The following is a 25,585-nucleotide window of genomic DNA, read 5'->3' as shown; positions in this document are numbered from 1 at the left end:
CCGATAGCATAGTACCAACCTATGAACCTTAACTTACATTATTTGCTACAGGGAGAGCTAGGCAGCAGCTGTATTTTTACACACATTACTGTGCATGAGTGCTGACTGCTGCCTAATGCTGATTAGCATGTTTGCAAGATAGAAGACCACACAATGTATCTTTTTAGAAACTGACAAGTCTGCAGGTTTTCATGGAAGCATGCTAACCACAGTGCAACACTGCTTAATGTGTTTGCGCGATGGAAAGCAAAAGATGTAAGAATGTATCCTTTCTGAAACTGACGATGTCTGCCTGCTGTCTGGGGCATTATACTGTGTTTGCATGTAGGTGAGCAACATCTAATAAGACAGGGAAAGCTCAAAATTTATTATTCCTCTAACGAGTCTTTATTCTTTTTCATCATTAAAATTTAAATGTGGGACTTGAACCATAATCTACATATCCTATGTGCTTAATCATGTTTACCAGGTGTTGATTCACAGCTGCAATTTATGCTGTTTTTATCACAGAAACAACTTTGATTAATTTTAATCTATTTATTCATTTCACTATAAATTCACTAAGTTGCATGTTGCACAAATATTAATATATATTTTTAAAAGGAAACAAACAGCATTTCAAAATACATTTAACACATCTCACATATTTTCATACAACTCTGGATTTCAAATATCATACTAATGAACCTACCAAACACACTAGGAGTGTTATATCTCTTTTTGCCAGGGAAACAACTTTGCAGCAGGAAAACAAATTATTGTGCATGCAAGCAAGTCCCATTTCCTCCACAGTACTAACAAGAGATATACACTTATACACTCTCATTTGTTTGTACATGTGCTGTTTACAGATGTATTGCAATGAGTCATCATACAACCCGTTATGACTATTGTTTGCACCAATGCAACGTCTTCTCGTTGTATTGTGTCCATTCTTCTCTTATCTGTGCTGTACTCAAGCATGCAGTCTATAGGGCATGTTGTATAACTTTACTTTAAATGTATGATAAAATGACATGACAGTGAAACACAGTTTTCAGTAAAGGCAGCAGAGTTTGGCTATTAATGAACAAAATGAGAAATATGTGCTGCTCACTTCTATTTAAAAGCTTGTTACAGTTACTTCTACACTTTGTAAGTGTATCCTGTGTGACACATCCAATGCAGGTAAGGTAGTCTGAGTTGCTGTTGTGTCTTGCTTCCCACTCCCATTAACCATTCATAGTTGCAATCCATTAGCAACTAACAGTGAGGTAGTGCCTACACTATGTTTATACCTACTACATGTAGTCAAAAGTTTGGGATTCAGCAATTCTAATGAATTCAGACCTCATTTTCATCATGCTCAGAGGCCTGAATCTACACTATAAAATGTTAACCGTCTAGCTATGGAATTTGAAGGTGAGGAGACTTGTATATTTTGATAATATAGAAGACTGATATTCCTTTTGATTTATCTGTGCAGAAGATTTCTGATTTTTTTAAAGTATGATTATGTTTTTTCAAGTACATTCTAGATATGTTAACATGTTGCAAAGAATTTTTTATATACATGCATTAGAAAATGGAACCTTACCTTTATATACTTCTTATAGTTCATTGTTGGCATAGGCATTTTTTAAATAGACAGCCTGTTAACTTTCATCACAAGTGTTATTGTTAAAACTGTTATTTCCATGGTAAACAATACATTACTAAAGTGGTATTCCTTTCTTTGCACCAAACATTGGTTTGTGTGTGAGTGTGACATGATACAATCACATAACCTTCAGTTTTAATAACTGAAATTTGCGTCTCCAATGCTTAATGCTGAAAATATATATGATTATATGATCATGAATTTAATTATGTGATATTTATGTGTTGTATCCTTCACTGTTTTATGTACCATAGGATTATGGCACCCAAGAATACAAATCCAAGTAAAACCCCTTTCAGTGACTGAAAATGAGGTCATAGTGCACACGTTTGGGTGCTATGGCACCTTTTTGCTTGATAGAGGACACAGGAATATGGCTGACAGAAAGCAGATTTGGAACTAGATAGTCAATGATGTGAATGCCATATGGGGTGCACCAGGACTTATGATAAGGTGCGTTGTGGGGCCACTGATATGATTTCATCAGCTCAGAGGAGAGCAGCTTCAGTTGCCTGTGAACAGCTGGCTATGGGGGTCAGGCCTGCTACATAGCCATCACTGACAGCAAATGAATAGCTCCACTCCATTGTCAGAGATCCAGAGGGCTCAGTGGAAACATTTCGACATGATCGACAGACCATGATGCTTTGCCAGAGATGGTCTGCACCTATCGCCCCTGGGATTCAGGTTACTGGCTAAGGCACTTGCCACCCCCATAGTGCCTTTTTTAGTTAAGTTCAAAAGACAAAACCAAACAGGTACAAGCATGCAAAATCTGAAGGTAACGCTATTCAATGCTAGAAGTCTAAACCTTAAAATGCACTCTCTCGAGGCACTCCTAAAAATGGAGAACATCGATATCTGTGCAGTAACTGAGACCTGTTTCAAGGCTCCAGAGAGCAACCCTGCAAAACCAGGCTACAACTCTTACCACACTTTTCGGCCACCAAACCAGGACTGAAACACTAAAAGTGGAGGAGTGTCAGTATTCACCAAGGATATTCACACCACCAGGCTAGTTGCCCAACACAAAGCGTCTGAAATTCTCTGGGTGCAACTAACACTAGGTAAGACTGTAATCCAAATTGTAGCTTGCTACAGATCCCCCACCATGCCCCAAGATTCTCACTACACCTTTCTAAACATACTGGAAAATATTAAGATAGAACCAAACACCCTAATACTGGGTGATTTTAACTACCCTGCCATTAACTGGGAAAACTACTCATGCACCAACACCTTTGCCCAACGGTTCTTGGACTTCATAAATTTCAATGCCCTGGATCAGCTAATCCATAGTCCCACCAGGGGCTCCAATATCCTAGACTTGGTCATTATCAACATGGGAAATCAATGCTCCACACCTATGGTCACCCCCTCGTTAGTCAGGTCTGACCATAAGCTAATCACCCTTAACATCCACATCCCATCCCCACCCCAAAGTAAGGAAACCTTCATAAAAAACTTCTCCAAAGCCAACTTCATGCTACTCAAGTCAGAAGTGACAAACTTCATGACACCCATGCAGATGGGAACTGAAAGTTCAACTGCTGAATCCTAAACTAAGGCACTGTATGAGCACATGCACTCATGCATGAATCGTGCCATCCCAAATAGAACCAAGATGCTCTCATCCAAAAAAAGGAAGCCAATCAGGTGGTCCCCTGCCATAAATAAACTTTACAACAAAAGGAAGAAACTGTCTCAGAAAAGAGGAAAATCCCAGGATGCAAAAAATTCCCTTAACAGCCTGAGTAAGAAACTGAGATCCCTCATAAAATAATCCAAAGCTAGTTACGAAAATAAAATTGCCAAAGATTCCAAAGACAACCACAAGGCATTCTATAACTATGTCAAGAATGTAAATGTCAATGCTCAGATCTGCTCTGAGCTAAAACAGAATGGCATTAAAAATACTGATTCCAAGGATATTGCCAATATCCTGGCAGATCGATTCAGTGCTAACTTCACCCCCCTCTCACCCCCTAAATGACCCATCTCAATACCGGAAGATTGCCAAATTCTGGTAATAATGGCCACACAGGTAAAAATGCACTCTCCAAAGCTACGAATACAGCATCCATGGGACCAGATGACATCCCGGGCTGTGTACTACAATATGAACTGGCACTGCCCCTAAGTGTCATGTTTAATCATAGCCTCACCTCAGGTTTCGTGCCTACTGGGTGGCGCAGAGCTAAAGTTATCCCACTCCTCAAGGGGGGATCCACCTTGGATCCCGGAAACTACCGTCCCATCAGTCTGACGTGCCTTATCTGCAAGGCCATGGGGCGTATTATCATGGAACTTATAAACAAAGACATTGGCAACCTTTAAACACTGGATCCCATCCAGTTTGGGTTTGTGAAGGGCCGATCTTGTCTCCTGAACCTGATTGAATTCTTTGAATCAGTCTCCAGAGCCATGGGCAAGGGTAAGGTGATTCACACAGCCTATCTAGACCTTGCCAAGGCCTTTCACACCATCCCCCACTCTGGAATCATAGATAAACTTACTAAGCTGGGCATTAATCCCTACGTCACCCAATGGGTTGCCAACTGGCTTACTGATAGAACCCAAGTAGCTGACTCCAAATCCAGCTCCAGACAAGTGACAAGTGGAGAACCTCAGGGTTCAGTCCTGAGACCGCTCTTGTTTGGCATCTACTTCTCTGAAGTACAGACCAACACTAAGGGACTCTGGCTAACAAAGTTCGCAGATGACTACAAACTGGGAGCCATTATTGAATCCCCAAATTATATGGATACACTACAAAAGGGCCTTACAGAAACAGATGCTTGTTGCCAGAGCTATGGGCTCAAGCTCAATGCCAAGAAATGTATAGTTATCCCCTTTGGGAAAAAGCATGTACCTGTGAATTACCATATAGGTGGCAGTACACTAAACACCTAAAGTGTGATAAGAGACTTAGGGACACAGGTGGACAGTGGTCTCACCTTCGATAACCACATCGCCACAACAGTCAGGAAATCCTTCTATGTGGCACACCTCATCACTAAGGGCTTTTCATCCAGAAAAAACGAGGTCATTGTCCCACTGTACTCATCCCTCATTAGACCCATTATAGAATACAATGCCCCATTTGGTATGTACCTCTCAAGACATCTGCAACAACTGGAAAGGCCGCAGAAATACCTCACTAAAAGAATCACAGGCCTAAAACAGATGCCCTATGCTGACCACCTTAAAAAACTCCAGCTATATTCTGTTGCATATCATCTACTCAGAGCCAATCTCTGCTTAACATACAAGGCCATGTCAAACCCAGAGCTGTTGGATATGCTACACTTAAAGAAATCCCAATCCCTCAGAGCTACATGCTTCAGGGATCTAAACCTTGTCATCACAATAAACAAAACATGCTGGAGGGATAGGTTCCTAACGCAGAGACTCCCCAGACTCTGGAATGGATTGCCCATACATGTCAAGCAGAGTGCCTCTTTGGCCCTCTTCAAAAGGAACCTTGACAATTGGATGAGAGAAAGGAAATTCACCCTGGGGATCATGTCAGTTGCCCTGCTACACAGGGGTCCAGGGAAGTAAATAGTTTGGGAAGAAACAGCCAGGGAATTGTTATGGCTAGGCTTGTATAGGCCCTAGGGTTGATAGCCTAGTACCAACCTATGAACGTATGATTGATGTCAGTGCTGGTGTTGATGGAAGGACAAGTACGTGTCAGGTAGGTTCCAGGTTAGCTTACATATGTCAAGTTGTAAGATTTGGTTGCATTGTGAAATATTAGAAAAAGTTAACTAATACTTCATGTTTTTATTATTTACATGAACCTATTGATAAATTAACAGACTCAACAACACATTTTTATATATTACACATGGGCTTTGGGTGGACGTGTCAGTGAAATTTCAGTTAAAATTATTGTTAATGGAAATATAGGCAAACATTGAGTATTCACTGCCCCCCTGTGTTATTGTAATTGTGACGATTGCATCCTTACCTTGTTTCATTTCTTCCTGGAACATTCTCCCGACCAAGCGTGGAGTCATCTGCATATGGTAAGGCAAAGAATATTCTTTGATTATTGATAAAAATTTGCCTGATATATGCATTTATCTGTATGTCTGAGGTGGTATAATGAGTGTTGTGTGCATTGCTGTACCATCTTCACTAGTGTGACCAGTGTTAGTTTATTATCATATAAACTGTTTTAAATATTTAGTGTAGTATTAATTTCTTTCATGTGGTGTTTCCTTATTATCACAGATGATCCTGACAGTAGAAGTCTAGAACTCTTACCACCTGATGTCAGAGTATTGGCAGACCCTGATGAAGATTGTGGTCAAATGCAGGCACAGTCAGGAGATGCCGAGGTTGAATCGGACACTGAAGTTGACATTCAATCATCGCCTGTATTTCCTTCAGACACAGTCAGTAGACCTAGGCAGACTTATCCCATTGAGGTCTCAGATACTGGACAGCTACAGGATGACACACTTGATCAGGGTAGTGTGGTTACTATTGCTCCAATGCCGGTTTACTCCGGTTGTAGCCAAAGTGTGGGTGAAGTGCCATGCAGGAGGGTTGTTAGGGGTGCTCAAAAGAGTTTTGCTGTTCACCCTCCAACTGATTTTGGTGTGTCTTTACACGCCACTCGACATATGTTTATGACCATCATGGAGGTGTAAGCATGTTCCACTAGGGCCTCTGAGGACATGCCAAGGGCTGTAGATGTAGCACAGGCTGACATGCATGTCTGCCTCCACCAGGTGGCCAATTCAATGGGTCAGATGAATGACATGATGGAACGGGCAGTGTCTATAATGGAACATCTGGTGGGAGGAGGACAGCATCCTCATAGATGTATGTCAGCATCATCATCTGATGTTAGCTAACGTGGCTGTGCCTGATCACACTCCAGCAGTGGCATTACTTCCAAGCACCATCAGTTATTGAGGTGTCCACACCTAGACATGGTAGGCCATGGGATCATGGACCTGGGCATACTTATGAGGCGGGCTCATCCAGCAGACATCAGTCACATTCAGGTAGCAGCAGCATATCTGACGATGGGCATAGATGTTCTAGTGCAAATCTTGGCAGAGCCACTTCTCACGGTCAGGGTTGGTAATGATAAACTGTCACCTCTACCATGCATGGCTCACACTTGTCTGGCATATCAGGATGTAGAGCTAGCAGGAGCTTGGATATGCTCTTGTAGGCACACACACACACATTTCAACTTGACTATCCAGACAGATACATAAACAACAGTTACATGGGTCACTCCTGAGACGTGCAGCTTATTCTGTCTCAGTGGTTATTTGATACTTTATCCAAATTTCTGCCTGCCTCTCTTTCTTACTCAAATGCAGTCACCACCCTCTGTGTCAGCTTTGGCCTCCAGCCCACCCTTCCCTAAACAACACCCCATAGAACTGATGATAACTGTGCCATATCCTTGATTTTCTATCTTTTGGATTCAGGGATACAAAACTCTTTTGTCTAATGCCCAGGGTGCATAGATGGCCAAGTGCTTATTATATATGTACAGTATTTATGATGATCTTTAGAAAATTATTCTGCTTCTTACATGGTTTTGTAATATGTGTATCATTGATGGTATGATGCCTATTTGTTGACAGTGAACACATCTATTGACATGAGTCATTTATGCCACATATTAATGTCATTACTGTAGAAATCACTCACTTTCTACTTAGTTAAATTATCAAGTGACATTATGCCAGGATCTGACATTCATTTATGTTACTGGCCATTTATTTTCCTATTCCAGGTTTAACACTTACCTTTATGGTCCTGCAGTTACAAGTGTTTTAATATGGTGCTGCCTCTGTGTGATGCTAGCAGTACACAGCCATTACATGGGTAAGTAAAGAGGTTGTGAGCATTGCCTGGCATCCAATTTACAATATGTTTGTGCAAAGGATAACAGTTGTATCCCCTTAGGAGGTGACCATGTGTGCTCTATGTTGCCTCTTAGCCAGGGTGAGAGCATATTGTGGTTACCTATGTCTACGTACACTCACATCGGTTGGTGGTTCCCCCTCTGACTTCTCACCTTTGTGTGACTGTGGTGACCTTGCTAGTGGTAGTGGGATGTGAGCCATTTCCCCTTGATGATCTTGCTACAGCTGTTTATTCAGGATAATATTGTCAAGGATAGCATGAGCAGTGAAAATTTCAGCACACGTATGGGGATTGTACTGCAGGGACCCCCTCCCAATGTATCTAGGCACCAGAATCATGACTTCAACAGCCCAAACACATGCCTTATGATATTTATTGTTTGACCATGTGCCTCATTATAGCGTTCTTTGGTGGGTGTATGCACATATCTGATGGTCATCAATCATGGCTCAAGTGTGTACCTTATATCCCCCAGTGAATGATTTTTGTGTGATACCCCTCCTAGAAAACCGCTGATACAGGTGAGAGTTGTGCTAGATCTGGGAGTCATGGTAACTGCCTGGGTTGTCATTATACACATTCAGGATGATTCCATTAGCATTACACACAACCTGTCAGTTAATAGAGTAGAAGCACTTTCTGTTTATGTACACCTTTCACTGTTGCCCAGGTGGTGCTTTGATTTCAGTGTGCATGCAGTCTATGGCACTCATGTCTTCAGGGGAAGCATGCTACAGATTAGAAATGCTGCACAGGTGTAGCTCTGTCCTCAAGTGTAAGGGGAAAGTGTATGTAGTCACTGTCATGTTGTAGCATACCATTCAGGAATTGATGCAGGATCCTGGATGCTGATCCCAATGACACCCCAAGCACATCCTCTGTTGGTCTCTGAAAGGTTCCCATAGCTAATATTCTAAGTGCTACATATACCTTAGTCTCCATAGGTATCAGTTCCCCTCAGTTTTCCTCGTTCTCAGTTGAGGCGGACAGAGGTTGCAGAGTTCCTGTAGTGTCTATATCCACCCTGTAGTGCTCTACAATTTCCACCTCATAAAGACCATGAAAAGTTAAATGGGGTCTAAACACCCTTCTTCTTCTTGGCTGAGGCCTATTAGCAGCTGCAGCAGTATAGACTTGGGCCTGTTGCATATACACATGTATAAGAGTAACAGCAGCCCCCAATATTGTTTCCAAGTAGAGTTATTTTGTAGCTGTGTTCCAACAGGTTTTGGAATTTGAGGCCAAAATGTGCACTGAGTCAACATGATTGCTTTATAGCTTGCTGAATAGCTCCTCCATCTTGGATTGGTTAATTAAAATACAATTCAGCTGCTTATGCTATAATTAGAATGTCATGATGTTTACCATGTTTGTGTGGCTCTACACTCTATGTAAAGCTACTTACTGAATAAAAAACAGAGCGGTACTATGTGTGCATTGTGCAGTGACATGCACAAGGTCTTAGCACAAAGTGTAGGCTTTATTGAATCCAGCCCAATCTGTTTTACAGGTTATATCATTTATTTATTTATTTTATTTTAATTTTATTTTACATTTGTTTACCGGGATAGTCTGACTGGATACATGTCCATTTTCAGCGAAGGCCCAGGGAGAAAAGCTCCAAAAAATACAGTCAAACTGTTAAATTTTTACAGTTTAAAACACAAATAAAAAAATTTTGTACACAGATGTAAACAAACAGATATACACAAATTATTACATTTTTATTCAGATGGAAAATTCTAGATAGTCTTTTTGAGAATGATAGGCTATTGAATGCCTAGTAGGCTAACCTGGTAGTAGATCCAAGGAGATCATAGGATACATAAGTTAAGAAACAAAGTGTAGGCAGAAGTCCTCCATGTGCACACAAGTGATGGTTAGAGTTAGTCTGGATTAAGACAAGGAGATAGCCATTCTTTTTGTAAAGTACTGAATCAGACTTTTCTTGAACTGAGGTAGAAAGAGTTCAGATGTAAGATTAGCAGGAAGAGAATTCCAAGTTTGAGATTCTCCGGCTGTGTTGTTGGATTTGAGAGTTTGAACTAGTAGTCTTTCAGATGAACGAAGTGCACTAAGGTTACTGTAGGGGGTGATGAGGTTTTTAAGTACGGGTGTGTTATCTGGTTGGTAGAGGATCTTGTGTGCAACTATTAGTTAGTTAACCTGAAGTAGGTTAGGCAGTTCAAGCCATCCTAGTAGATTTAGGTTATGACAGTGATGAGTTCTGTAGGCTGCATCGGTAGCAAATCTAGCAGTGTGATTGTAACTGCTAGAAAGTTTATTAAGGTCAGTTTTGCTGAGGTTTGTAAATAAAGAGGAAGCATAGAGGAGGGTGGGTAGAGAGTAGATGTGTACTAGCAATTACAGTTCTGGCTAATGGCGTTAGGAAGGGCTTGATCCTATATAGTGAGCCACATTTTTTATTAACTGTTTTAATAGTTTTATTGATATGCAGATGAAACTTAAGGTTATTATCTATTATAACTCCTAAGAGTTTGAATGAGGAATCTAGGGAAATAATGGTGCCGTTGTTGGATTTTAATGTAAAGGTCGTAAGGGTAGGCATGTGAGTGGGGGAGAAAAGCAGCACTTTGGTTTTATTAGGATTTAACATGAGACGACAGTTAAGGAGCCAATTTTCAACTGTATTAAAAGTATTTTAGGATAGAATCTGCAACTCTGTAGGTGGAGTGCCGGAGCATACTAAAGTGGAGTCATCCGCATATTGAATGCATGTTGTATTTGGGATGATCTTATACAAATCATTGATGAAAATGGAAAATAATAGTGGACCTAGTATGGAGCCTATATCAAATAACATTCTTGTTGGGCATATCAGAAGGAACATTTTTCTCTACTCACCTTCTCATTCATTAATTTTATTTTCATATTTTATTTGTTGGATAAGCAGTAGGATATTAAATCACCTTCTAGATCACTTGACTCATAACAATGCTGGCTACTATCCATTTCCTGCATACTGTGTAACAAGTATACATAGCTTAATTATACTTCTTGACAATGAGGTTTATAACCTGCAAACAGTTCTTAAGCCTGTGTCATATTTGTAGTATCACTGAGTCATACCTCTCGACCTCTTAGCATAAGAAATCTGGAGAAAGCATAAAATAATGGGGAGGGGGTCCAGAAATAGGGACATATTTTAAATATTATAAACTTAGAAAGTTGTTAGATGAACAGGACCTGTGTAAGCATACATTTTCTGAAGGACATGAAGTCTGGAGCTCAAATGTATGTCATTGTTTATTGACTTCAATCAACAATGATTTGCCAGAAAACCACAAATTTTATGAAAAAACAGACCAAAAAATGTCAGAAAAAATCTGGACATTCTGCAAAAATCTGGACAGTTGAGAACTATGTATGGAGTCTGACTGGGTAATCTAATCAAGTGAATGCAACTACTGAATAGATGTCCTTGCTTCATGGACCTTAAGCCAGTTCGAATAAATCCTCATTTTTAACTTTTGACAGTCTCATTTTTCTGTCATCTTATAATCCCATCAGTTATACATTTCTGTAGTAAAGCACAGCTATCAGCCTGTTGTCCTAATATGAGTTCAAACGGACTTTAAGGCACCTTCTGTGCTGTTTTGCACACATTTGCTACTAAAATAACCAGATGCAAAGTTTAAAATCCAGCATTTGTTTTAATTATGCACTCTTTCAGTCAAAAATAAAGTTTCTGAATTGATGAAATGGTCAAAATAACATGATTATGTCTACTGTGGCTTAGTGGCACTTCATGCAGTTTAGTGTGTCCAAGGTCCAGGATTTGAGACTGACAATGGTGTTTTGGGAGGGTGGCCTAATGTTAAGGTGTTTGCCTTACAAACACAAGGTGCAGGGTTTGAGTCTCATAAGGGGTAATTGACTAGGCTTACAGTGGCTCCCAAGGGCAGTTAGCCTAGTACTAACCTATGAACATAGTTTCAAATTCAGTCTCCAGTTCTTTAAGCAATAATTAGTGAATTTGTTTTGGACTTAGCATTAGGTCGTGTATCAGATTAGTTAAGTGGTGGTAAATTATTAAAAATGCTATATTCAGTGTTAGGAGTATAAGCAAATTACTAAAGATAAAAAATGTGTGCATAGTTAGAAGCTTGTGCTAACAAGTAAAGAAATAAAAGCAATGTAATTAGCAGGCATTATCATTCTTTACTGATATTAGCCAATAATATTATTATCTTATGTGGCTCATGTTTCCATGTCTCTTGCTTTATTTCTCATTGTTTTCATCTCACCTTAAAACAGACATCACTTATTCCATTGCATCTTGAAGAAACTATTCAAACACAGTCTCTAACCATTCCTGTCCTACGCACGGCATTCAATTGCTTGGTATTGTAAGTGCATCAAATCTTTATGAGGAGCACAGAGAGATACTTTCTTGGTGGCAGTTGACAGATGGCAGTATTAAGTGAAGTGTCTTACTTTAGAGATCTTAATCAGCAAGTCAGAAACAAATAGACAAAACAAATATTTCTGAGTCACGGATTATAGTGTAGATAACGCAAAAACTGAGTGGCATCCAAATATATGTTCACAGAATATTATAATTATTCCAGTTATTACCAATAGGTTCATAGGTTCATAGGTAGGTACTAGGCTATTGGCCCTAGGGCCTATATAAGCCTGGCCAAAGGTACCCTGGCTTTCGCCACCCAAGAAAATTATTTTCCTGTGTCACTGTCGAGCAGAGCCCCAGAAATGATCCCCGGGGTGAATTTCCTATCTCCCATCCAATCATCAAGATTTTTCTTGAAGAGTGCTAATGAGGAGCTTTGTTTGATATAGATAGGTAGTTTGTTCCAGAGTATGGGAAGTCTCTGGGACAGGAATCTATCCCTCCAGCATGTTCTGTTTATTGTGGTGGCGAGGTTTAGGTTCCTAGAGCATGTAGCTCATAGGGATTGGGATTTCTTTAAGTGGAGCATGTCTAAAAGCTCTGGGTTTGACATAGCTTTGTGTGTTAGGCAGAGATTGCCTCTGAGTAGGCGATATGCAATGGAGTAAAGCTGCAGTTTTTTGAGATGGTCTGCATAGGGCATATCTTTGAGGCCAGTAATCCTCTTTGTGAGGTATTTCTGTGGCATTTCCAGTTGTTGTAGATGTCTTGTGAGGTACATACAATGTACCTCACAAGCAATGTAGTCCATTTATTACATTTTTAAGTTTAATCATCCACTCATTAGTCAGTGCAGTACCCCATTTAGAGAACTGACTAATTGCAAAAATTAGGTAATATGATAAATAATCCATTAAGCCTAGCCCTGTAAAACAGAAATGTACTGAAGTTAAGTATAAAATTGTATCAAGGTATAGTAACACTTTTAAAGAGTAGACATAGTTGATATTTGTGCAATTTATATTTAGCTACTCGACGGTCATTTTTCCCCTCTGAAATAACATCACTGACCTTTGTACATATTTTATTATCAGGTATAGCTACTATATTTATTTTCATGGTCACATACCTAATTTTTTCATATTTCAAATGTCCAAAGATTTATTACAGTCCATTATCATTCTGTGTTTATGACCCTGTATAATTTAACAAAAACTCCTGTGCTATTTATCATACTTCTACATGATAATTGGCATTAAGCATTAATGCCATTAAGTTATGATCTTCCTCAGAAATGTCTATGACTTCAGATTTGATCAGAATCTCTCAGCTGAGTAAAATTATACTCTGAGGGGGGGCATGATCACCATAAAAACATGGAGGTCACACATTCAATCCTATTGGAGTACTGGCTGGTCAGGAAAGAGATGGGCATGGTGTATATAAATATATACATATATGTGTGTACATGCATGCATATGTGTTTAGGGGTCAGTGCAAACTTCTGTTGGAGTGCATGTATGTTGTTGGGGAACATGATGATGATTCCTCACTTACAATCATCCATAAAATTTAACTAGAGACCCTCAATTCATAATTTGTGATCAAAGATATAGATAAACTGCAGAGGTCTCAGAACTAAACCCTGCGGAACTCCACTAGTGACCTTCATTTTCTCAAGGGTGCTTCTCCCACTCTTACTCTCATAGTGTGAGTCCTATCTCTAAGCCATCCACTTAGCCACATACTTGTCAATTGGAGGTCATGCAATTTTTTTTAATATTTTTTAATATTTTCATATGCTGTAGATTTTTTGTCTTGGTGAGGACACTGAACACTGCTTAGTCCGCTTATCTATAGTCAACAGCACGAGTAACTCTCTTGAACTTTACAAGATTCAATATACAGAATCTGCACTTCTTAAAACAATCTGGGGATCAAGTTTATTATGATACCATCTATGGCTTTGCATGTAACACTTGTAAGGCAGGTGGGTTTGTAATTCCTGAGTGCTTGAGTTGTGGATGCCCCTTGTAGAGTGGCAATAAACAGTTGTGCACTACTCCTGTGTGACAAAGGCAGGTTAAAGAGCATGGGGAGTGGATCCTGCAATGCTATTATTTAGGCAAGCTGGTATTTTTTCAGGCCCCATTGATGAGCTATTCTTCATTTTGGAAAGAATCTTCAGTATGTATTCTTTTTAGATGATAGATGTCGTGATTCTATTAGGGATAGGCAGACTGTCAATGGATGTCTCAGGGATGAAGTCGGCACTAAATTTATTAGCTAATATGTTAACTACATCCACTGGATCTGAGTAGTTGGTACTATTCAGTTATGAATGATTTTAGAGCAATCATGGGTGTTATTTCTTATTTTTCTAATCTTACATAGCATGTAGATTTAGAGAATTTACAAGATCAAAACAAACATCCACATCATGATAACATCTGATTAAAATAATAAGATATAGAGATTATATTATGAAATACTTTTTATGTAAACAAATAGGTGGTGGTATGCATATGTTGCACCCCCTTAGCCCCCCCCCCCCACGCAGCCATTTCAGTCTTCCATTATTTGGCTATTTCTCCCCAGTTGCCATAAACACTGTTCAAAACTGTCAGTGTGCCTACTGCTTTCTGCTTTACTTCTACAACGATTACAGACATTTGAATTTAATTTAAAACTTTTATTTCAAATTTTCCAGCAAAAACACCGATAGATGTTTGCTAAACAAAACAATACAGTCTCACAATGAAAACAGACTTAGCATTAAAACTTTTGTGACTTTGAAACACATTGAAACAGCATTGAAACCCACATTCAAAGAAAATGCATCTGGCCAGTGACAGATGAAGTTTACCTTTAGGCTGTTTTCAAATCATAGACCTCTTGTACACATTTTTAAGACCATGCAAAATTTCTTTGGTTCACCTTCCTGATTGTATTAAATAATAAATAATGAAATTATACCCATTATATAATACACCACCACTTGTTAGAACGTGTTTTAAATTTATAGCCAGTAAGCAAAGAAACAAAACATATGAACCAATAATGCCCAAACTGCCCAATTCAGAACATTTCAACCATAAAAGGCCACTCAAACATCTGTTATTACAACCCACCAATATCAGTCAATATGCACAGTCTCTGCAGAAGTAAAAGTCATCTGAATAAGTCCACATTAAAGAGATCTGACTGTAACTAGTGAAAAGGTTGCTGCTAGCAAAAACCTTTAAATATAAAGTATTTCATCTACAAATTCACTGCCTGCTGCCCTTGAAGAATAAATTGCCTATGTTACATTAAAAATGATAAGCTAGTAATATTGCAATAGGGAATGGATGGCAAACTAAAACAGGTTCACAGTTACTAGGCATCCTATCCAAAGGAGGACATACTCAGGACTGCAGCACCACACCCTCTTAAAATCCAACACGGTATCAGCAATCCATCTATATGCTGTGGGAATATAATCCATCTACATGCTGTGGGAATAGAACCCACAGCCTTCTGCATCAAAACAAAATTATGCTACCTGCTGTGCTACTAGCACTGCTTTCAAGTTCTGAACACACAACAGTGATAACATTTGCTAAGAAAAACAGTTGCATATTTTGGGTTGAGGATTCGGGCTCTTGTTACCTGTAGCTAAGGTACAGGGCTTGAGCCCAAGCAAATTCCTAACTACTTGCTAACCCTAATTAGGGCATTTCACTGTCTCACACACACACACTTCGACCTTTTAATGAAAGAAATCTGGACAAAGTCTAAAATAAATAGAAACAGATTATAAATATTTCTGTCATGAACTTAGAAAATTGCTAGAATAACTGGATTTGTATTAGTATGCATATATCTAAAGGATATTAAGTCTAAACTTCAAACATCTGTCATTATTTAGCAACTTCAATCTTTTTATTAGGAAAAACCAAAAATATGGGGCAAAACTCTGGGCATTCTGCAAACTCCTGGGCAGTTGAGGGGTATGCTACCTATCTCTTACACACACACACACACACACACACACACACACACACACACACACACACACACACACACACACACACACACACACACACACACACACACACACACACCATACCTCTCAACCTCTTAGTGCAAGAAGTCTGGGCAAAGCCTGTCATAATGGAGGAATAAAGGCCCAAAACGAAGGAACCATTTTAAATATTGCTCTTATAAATTCAGAAAATTGCTAGATTAACAGGATTTGTGTTAGAATGCATTTTCTAAAAGATATGGGGCAGGATTCACGAAGGCTTGCACGGAGTGTAAGAGACGTGTAACACTCCATGCAAGCCTCGCGATCCAGGAGCAGCCCTAAACTCCATGTAAGAGACCAGCTAAAACGTCTCTTACACAGACTGGGTGTGGATATGCTAAATACCTTACTTGCAGCTAAAAGGTATGCAAATGAGGTATATTCGCGATCCACGAAGCAGAAACCAGCCCATGTAAGAGACGTTTTAGCTGCAGAAATGTACTCAGTTGACAACTGAGCACGTTTTTGCAAAAATCACAATGGAGCCATGTCAGCTCCAAATAAAGGGTGCATATGTGTCAGGCAGCATACCAATGGCCAAATATGTGGCCATTAGCAAGGTAACCCGATGCAAAAATTATAAAAATATATATTTTTTCGGTGATCGCCGATGTTTAAACCCAGCACAGCCCCGCGCAAACGGGCTGCGATGTATAAAACATAAAAATGAAGGTTATAAACCCACAAATGTGGGTTTTATGCAATACATAAAATGACAATGCAGGGACTAGCAGACCAAAAACAACATGGCCACCGTGTAGTGGTTGCTAAGGGGGGAAGCTGAGTCTAAGACATGTAACTAAGCATTAGTAGGCAATCTGATGTAAATGAGGGTTAGGATACTGAATCCCACAGTCACATAGCAAATGAGCACAGTCTGAGTAGTGTAAGAGATACATAAGGGGGAGGAATAGAGTAGGAGATAGGTGACATCACAGGGGGGAATGGTAGAAAGAAATGCAGTTCATTGGAGGTCAGTGTAACATGACAGATGACAGACACAGATCAGGGAAAGAGGAGTGCCATGAGATAAGTCTGGGAAAGCCAAGAAATGGAAGGTGTACACTGTTACTTACACCAAAGTTTCTTGCTGGTCGTGCATGCGACGCAGCGCCATGAAGTGCGAGTAGGGCAGTGTGTGCGCGTGTAAGGCAGACTGAGCATGTGGGAGCGTGTTGGTAGATGTTTAACACTGTTTGCGCTGGTGTGCGCGCGTGTAGGGCAGACTGAGCATGTGGGAGCCTATTGGCAGACTTGTAAGACTGTTTGCGCTGGTGTGCACATGTTTTAACCCGAATAGGCAGATCCTGAACAGTGTAAGCATGTGTGCGTGCATGTAAGACACTGTGAGCGCGTTTCTGCTGGTATGCACGCTGCTCCCCCCTGAGGAAACAGAAAGGAAAAAGGAAGCAACAGAATTAGTAGGAAGCTAGCAGGGAATACTGCTGGAGCTAGCAGGTGAAAACAATTAGCAGCAGGCAATTACACAGGCAGAATAGTAGCCCAGCCCAGCACTTAAAACTCTGCAAACAGCAGTGCAGGATGTTTCTCTCAAGAGACACTGCAAGACAGGAGTAAGCTATTAGAAGTGAAAACTGAAAAAGCTTCACTCAGATCAGAAATGTTAGGGGCTGCCATAGCTGTCATTAATGAGACATAGGTGACTTGCTGAGGGTGGTGACAATGCAGATGGTGCCAGACAACCCACAGTGAGGAGACGGAGAAGAGTGTACAGGCCCAGGGTCACCTACCACGGGTCACATGAGCTGGAGATAGTAGAGCGCTATAGAGTGGACAGAGAGCTCCTGCAGCAAATAGTTGAGCTGTGCAGGCCATGCCTCACACACAGAACCAACAGAGGGGAACCCATCCCAGTGGAAACCAAGGTATGTGTTGGCCTAAGAATACTAGCAACAGGTACCTTCCAGAGACCAACTGGTGATATGATGGGGATATCACAGGCATCAGCCTCCAGGGTACTGCACCAGTTCCTGGATGCCATGTCAGCACATGTCGGTGATCATGTATAGTTCCCCAATGCCCGTGAGGTATTGGCCAGCAATATGCATCTCTTCCAGCAAATAGCGGAATACCCTGAGGTAGTGGGTGCAATAGACTGCACGCACATATGCATCAAAGCACCAGCCGGTGAGCAGGGTAGGGCCTACATTAACCTCAACGGCTTCCCCTCAATCAACTGCCAGGTCGTGTGTGATGCCCAGGGCATAATAATGAATGTGTGTGCTGGCTGCCCTGGGAGTTACCATGATTCCCACATCTGGCATTTGACGCAGCTGTACCAGACATTTGCCAATGGGGACATCCCACACAGACACCTAGTGGGGGATGCAGGTTATGCACTGGAGCCGTGGCTGATGACACCCATCAGAAATGCACACACACCTGAACAGGAACGCCATAATGAGGCATACGCACAAACACGTAAGGTAATATAGCGTGTGTTTGGGCTGCTCAAGTCACGGTTCCGGTGTCTGGACACATCTGGCGGAGCCTTGCAGTACACACCAACTACATGTACCCAAATTGATATGGTATGTGCTATGCTACATAATATGATCTTGCAAAAACAGCTGCAGCAGGACCAGCATATGGCTGGGTCAAACAGCCCCCCACCATTCCAAGGCCATCACAGGCAGAGCATGACTCAGAGGAGGAACAACCTGAGCTTGCCCCAGTAGGCAGAAGGAGGCGTGCCCAGTATGCCCTGGCCTTGGCAAAGAGGCAACGCATAGCACATACACTGGCTCAGTAGAAACCCTGGGAATGATACCCCCTCTGACTCACTCAAATAATAACAGGGATGCCTAAAATGACATGACCTGCTCACAAACATGTACAGAGAGTGTAATATGTGCATCCGACAGAGGCAGCCCTACAGCACCACCTGAGGCATGAATGCCATGTGTTAAGTAATGTAACACCATGTACTATATGCACACCTGAGGACCCTGACTAACATCCACCCTCACCAAGCATGAAGCCACAAAATGATGATGGGATGATAAGTTGCAATAACTGGCTGAAGTAATGCAGTTAGTCAAAGGGGAGCCAATGTGTTCCAGCCTGGGAAGACATGCGGAGCATGACATGATGCACCACCTGCTAGGGGTGGCGTGCACCTATCAGTCCAGGCCCCATGGATACTGGCAAAGGCTGTCAGTACCCACAGCATGCCCTGAATAGGTAAGTCTCAAAACACAAACCCACCTTCATAGGTACCACAAGGGATAGGAACCTAAATGTAATACTACCCAATGCCAGAATTCTAAACAGCAAGATCTGTGCAGTGTAAACGCACACAGTATGGAGAATGTAGATATCAGTCCTGTAATAGAAAACTGGGTCAAGGCTCACATCAGCATCCTAACACTACCAGGTCACACCTCATACTGTGCTGTACAGCCGCAAAACATGGAACAAGCTACAAAAGGAGGGTGACTAGCAATAAATGTCAAGGATAACCACATCCCCATGTTGGTACCACAACAAGAAGCAGCATGGATTAGCCATGGTCAAATACCAATGGCTAAAACCGCCTCCCAGTATATAGCCTGCTGCAGACTACTGTCCTAATACCAGGAACTGCACCTAGCCTATGTTGGAATACATGAATATATCAAGCCCCCCAGACCACATTATATTGCTTGACTGAAAATACCCAGACATACACTGGGAGCATTATACTAGCACCAACACAGTAGGAGAAAAGTTCCCAGAATCCATAAACCAAAATGCCCAGGAACAATGTAACACTCCCACAAGAGGGGTAAGCATACTGGATGTGATAATCAGCAACATGTGTACTGGATGGCAAGATGAGAAGTGTATCCCTCACTGGTAAGACCAGACCATAGAGTAATCACACTGGATATACACATCCTGACCACAGTCCCTGGCCAGAAAACCACAATGAAAAACATGTGTAAAGCATAGGTTGCACCCCTCCAAACCAATGTGCAATCCACGAAAGGCCCTGTGCAAGTGCAGAATATGGGACACACCGCAGAACATGTTATACAGGCATTCCATGAACACAGCCAGGAATGCTTGGAGTATGCAATCACAAATAACAACAAGACACAATGCCATACACGCAGGCATCTGGCATGCTGGACTCCAGCCATTACCAAACCATGCAAGAGAATGAGGAAGGTACTACATGATAGAGCAAACATAAAAAGGGAAGTAATCACTGATCAGTAGTATGGCAATAAAATATGTCCACACATACAGTCCACTAAGGCCAGCCACAACAAGTAGAATCTGTGAATCCAGAGGCAATGTGACACCTGCCCCAAGTACACAGACAACCCACAACTCCCCCCAATAAATACAAATATATGTGAGAGATGCAACCATGTATCCAAACTGGAGGCTGAGCTCCCCCAACGCAGTACTGTCAAAACTAGTCAGGAGGAAAAGGTAACCACATACACCACAAACCCAGTCCCACATAGACCTATCACAACTGTAAACCAAACACATAAACACAGAAAAACATTCCCGGAGGCCCTAATTACAAACACACCACACCAACAGAAGCCTCCAAAGCAGATCCCAAGCAGCCACAACCTCCAAACATAGCACATGCAACACATAGTACACAAAGCTGGTGTGCCAAACAGTCACAGGCCAGAAGGAGAAACAACATGCCTGATACAGTTGTAATAGGTGTCTGTATAGGCAGACACACTGCTGTCCCACTCACCAGACTGAACAAGGGAAAGGGTATAGTAAGCTGCCTGTAGGCTGCCACAATATGCCACAAAACACAAGTATGCAGGTCACCCCAAAGCAAGCAGAAATATGATGCACTCATTGTCCATGCTGGTGTGAATGACCTGAGATGCACCTCCCTGGACTACATTGAAAGAGACATGGATGAGCTCTCTGAGTATGTACCCCAGGCCAGTATGACATTGGCCATTTGCAGCATCCAACCATCACCAAGAATGATGCCACAGTACAAACACAGAATGATCAGCTTTAACAGGTGGCACAGTTACAGCTGCCAGTCCAAGAGGGTCTAATGTCTGTCTGCTGGAGATGTCATGCATGACAAGCCATGCTGCTGTTCCAGGGATGGCTTGCACCTGTTACCCCTGGGCATCTGCATACTGGATAAGGCTTTTGCCACCTCCATAGAGCCGTACGTAGGCAAGGCCAAAAAGACTACTCACCACCCTAGAAAACATAAGTGGTAAGAAATATAAGGGTAATGCTGACCAATGCCAGATGTGTAAACTGCAATATGCATGCCCCTGAGGCACTTCCCAGTATGGAGAACATCGATGTCTGTGCAGTGACAGAAGCCTGCTGCAAGCCTACTGATAGCACACCAGCACTACCAGGTTATACCACATATCATGCGTTATGGCCCCAACACCTGGACCAAAACATCACAGGAGTGGGAGTATCCATATGCAGCACAGACACCCATATTGCCAGGTAACTGACAATGCACAAAGCAGCGGAGACCACCCATGTGCACCTAAGTGTAGTCAAAACTGCTGTACAGTCTGTAGCATGTGACAGACCACACCCTCACACACAAGAACTCCACCCAGACATCCTGAAGACACTGGACAGTATGAATGTCCCACTAAATACCAGACAAGGTACTCACAAATTACCACATAGGTGGTAAACCATTATGTATGCAAGGAGTAATCAGGGACCTAGGGACACAAGTCGACAGTAATCTGTCATGTGACACTCACAATGCCAATGTGGCTAGGAAGATTGTCGATATTGGACACAGTATCATGAAAGGATTCACATCTACATCAACAGAGGTCACTGTGCCCCTGTACTGTTCCCTTATCAGACCCATAATCTAGTACAATGACCCATATGGGATGTACCGTATGTGACACCTGCAGCAGTTCGGAAGACCTCAAAGGTACCTCACCAAGAGGATAAAGGGTGTCAAATATATGTCATATGCTGCCTGACTGTAGACACCCAAGCTGAATGCAGTAACAGACTGCCTACACAGAGGCATTGTATGTCTGTTGTACAAGGCCATGTCCAACACAGGAGTAATGGACAAGCTCCACCACAGGAAATCAAAGCCATTGGAGCTGTGAGAGTGACAGATGTCAGCCTCAACACATAATGAAATAGGATGTGCTGGAGGGACAGATACATAACCCAGAGGCTCCCCACACCCAGAAACAGGATCCCAATCCATGTTAGGCAGAGCCCCTCACTGACACCCCTCAACAGGAATATTGCCAAGTGGATGGATGATCGTACATGTACACTGGGGGTCTTCACTGTGTCAAGACCAGACAGAGGCACAGTAAAGAAAATCATAAATGGCCATAATAGTCACATAGCAAGGGGCAGTGAAAGACACACACACTCTGGCTTGGCTTACTAATGCCCTAGGGTGGATAGCCTAGTATGAACCCATGAACCTATGAAGATACAAATTGTACAGGACACTAAGGATAATCACAAGGCTTACTTAACTGATGGTAGGAACCATGTTGGGAATCCACAGATATGCTCCGAATCACACAGATATTACAAACAACATACCAAACACACACATATATTGCCAACATATAACCTGACAGGTGCATTGCAACCCCCCCCCCCCAGAATGCAAAATATCTATCCCAACAGACTGCTGATCCCCTGACATTGCAGATGCTGAGGTAACAGCCATCATCTGCAAAGCAAAACACACAGCAGCAAAGGTATGTGATGGTGTCCTGGGCTGAGGCCAACATGGACTCCAAGAATAATGGAATGCCAAATCACACTACTACCCAATGTCAGTCTTACCACAGGATATGTACCCAAAGAGCAGTGTAAAACAACAGTGGTCCCTCACAACAAAGGTGTTGCCTGAATGGATACTGCAAACTACCACCCCAGGATCCTGACAAGCTTGGTCTGCACAGCTATGGAAAGGATCAGTATGTACCGCAGACATTAAGCTATCATGGACCTACTGATACCGGACCCTACACAGTGTGGCTGTCGTAACTGCATATCCTGCCCCTAAACATGTTTGACCCATTTGAAACAGTCATTAAGGTCATTGATGAGGGCAATGTGGTCCACACAGCGTAGCTAGACCGTGCATATGCTTCCAGACAATACCCTACGAGTTCAGTATGGATATGTTCACCAGCTTAAATATATATCCCTATGTCAGTAGAGGGGTTGCAAACCAGACCTAGGACAGAACTGACATGGTCAGACATGCTGCATCCATGTCAGACTACAAAGCAGATATGAGTGGCATCCCACAAGGCTTGGTCCTGGGATCCCCCCCGTTCCGTATATATGTCTCATAGGTATAGGCCAACATGGAAGGACTGTGACTGTACATGTATGCAGAGGAGTACAAACAGCCCACCATATCTGACCCCCAGCTGACACAAGCAACCCACAAAAGGGCCACCTAGAAACAGACAACTGGAGCCATAGCCATGTCAGCAAGCTAATTGCAGAACTGTGTATAGACAACCACCGTGGATATACAGTAAGTGCCCACAAATTACCACACATGTGTTAACCCATTATGTACCTAACATGTAATGAGAGACCTGGGGACACAAGGTGATAGATATCCTGCACTGGACAAATGTGGCTTTAGTGTTTGCATAAACATACCATATACCCACCCAATCATTAAGGTTGTCAGATGTAGATAAGGGGAGGTCACTGTAGCTCTGCAGTCATCCTTCATCAGCATCACAGTTTACTACAATAGCCCCTGTGGGATATACCTCAGCAGACACCTCCATCAACTGTAAAGTCCACAACAGTACCCCACCAGGAGTAGCAAAGAGCATGAACAGATGCCATGTGTTGCCTGAGTAAACAAACTGCAGCTCCACACACTGCCATACTGCCCAGCCAGATGCATGCTGTGCCTGATGTATGAAGCCATGTCCAAGCTGGAATCAATGAACATGCTGCATCTTGTACAATCTGAATGGCAGTGAGCTATGGACATGAGAGACCTGAACCCCAGCACTGACATACATAGGACAAGCTGTACAGAATGATCCATAACACAGAAGACACCCCCACTCTTGAGTAAACTCCCGGTACAGGTTAGCCAGAGAGTCACCTATCGACACACCTCAAGAGGAATCCCGATGAGTGGATGGGAGATGGTAGGTTAACCCTGGGTATCACTGTTATGTCAGAGGTAGACGGAGGCACAGTATACTAACCATGACATATGTCATGGCAAACTCCAGTTACAATGTGTGTCGAAGGACAAACACACCCTGTGACTAGCATCAGAAATGGCCTAGGGAACATTGCTAGTGTTTGCCAATGTCCACCTATGTTGTGGAATACACTACCAATGTTGGACGAGCCTGGTGTAGGTAGTCCATATCTGAACATAATGCAACATGGTCATATGTGCACAACTGGCCCCTACACAGTCTGTTGTGCTCACTATGAAGATTTCAAGCAGTGATAGGACTAAAGCCCAGGATACTGTCCACCACAGTGAAAGTACTGAACCAGTACACTATACAGTACTACAGTGTTAGGTCATTATGAAAGGATGTTGACAACTGTATGCAAAGTATCCCATGCAATCCCTGCAGGCACAGTATAATCCCTGTTGTGGAAGACACAAAACAGTTGGCCAGTTAGTACACAACATGACACCCAACACACAACCATAAACGTGAGATATTGTTGAAGTTTGCACATACCCAAATATGTGGTGGACTTCAGACTGCAACATATGGAAAGCTCACACTGGGCATGTTCGCACACTTTGATAAATGAGGCATATGTCAGACAACATGCCATGGAAAGGCTGAACTGGGCATGCTCACACACTTAGGCCATATCTCCGTTTAGTAGTTGGCCACACATATCTGGTATTTGTACGTGTCATTCCAGGAACCAACCACAACACAGCAATCTGCCCAGTGCACACAGTAAATGACTACAGAGACATAAGTGATATAGTGGATCGCCCTCATATTCAAACATCTTCCACAGATACACAAGTTGTTCATAGGAACAGGGAATGCTATGGCAATCAAGACCTGCAAACAGTAGAACAGCACAACAAATATTGTGCATCTGACAATTGAACATATGGGTGTAGAGGTCAATACTAGGCTTGTTGCCCTAGGGAATGACAGCTTAGCCAGAGTGTGCTTGGCATCTGCATCCCCAGTACAGTAGGCTACTGTGCCACTGTAAAGTAGGTCACATAAGGCAATGTGTGAGGCTAGTGAGCTGTGCTTCTGTCAAGCAGGGGCACAGTGAGAGATCCCAGGGTTTGAATGTGCTAAGCCACAGCCATGTTGTTGGTGTGTGCTGGAAGAGGGTTGCTGAGGACCTCTAACAGTAAGTGGCCATCAATAACAGACTGAGGGGAGCCCTGTCTGCATTGTCTGGACAATTCCACTGTCAACACTGTGTTGTGATGAGTATGTGGGAATGAAGTGTCATGCTGGAACTGTTCACAGATGTCCTCCCTCTGTGGGCTACAGCTCTGCAATGTATTAGCTCACTCTGTCTGTTGGACGGCTCATATATGGCTGGTGTACACCTGACAGGTGTCTTGTTGTGGAGC

The sequence above is a fragment of the Protopterus annectens genome, chromosome 2.part1, assembly GCF_019279795.1.
Source record: "Protopterus annectens isolate FY-2018-M chromosome 2.part1, PAN1.0, whole genome shotgun sequence".
NCBI lineage: Eukaryota > Metazoa > Chordata > Ceratodontiformes > Protopteridae > Protopterus > Protopterus annectens.
This window is presented reverse-complemented; position numbering follows the sequence as displayed.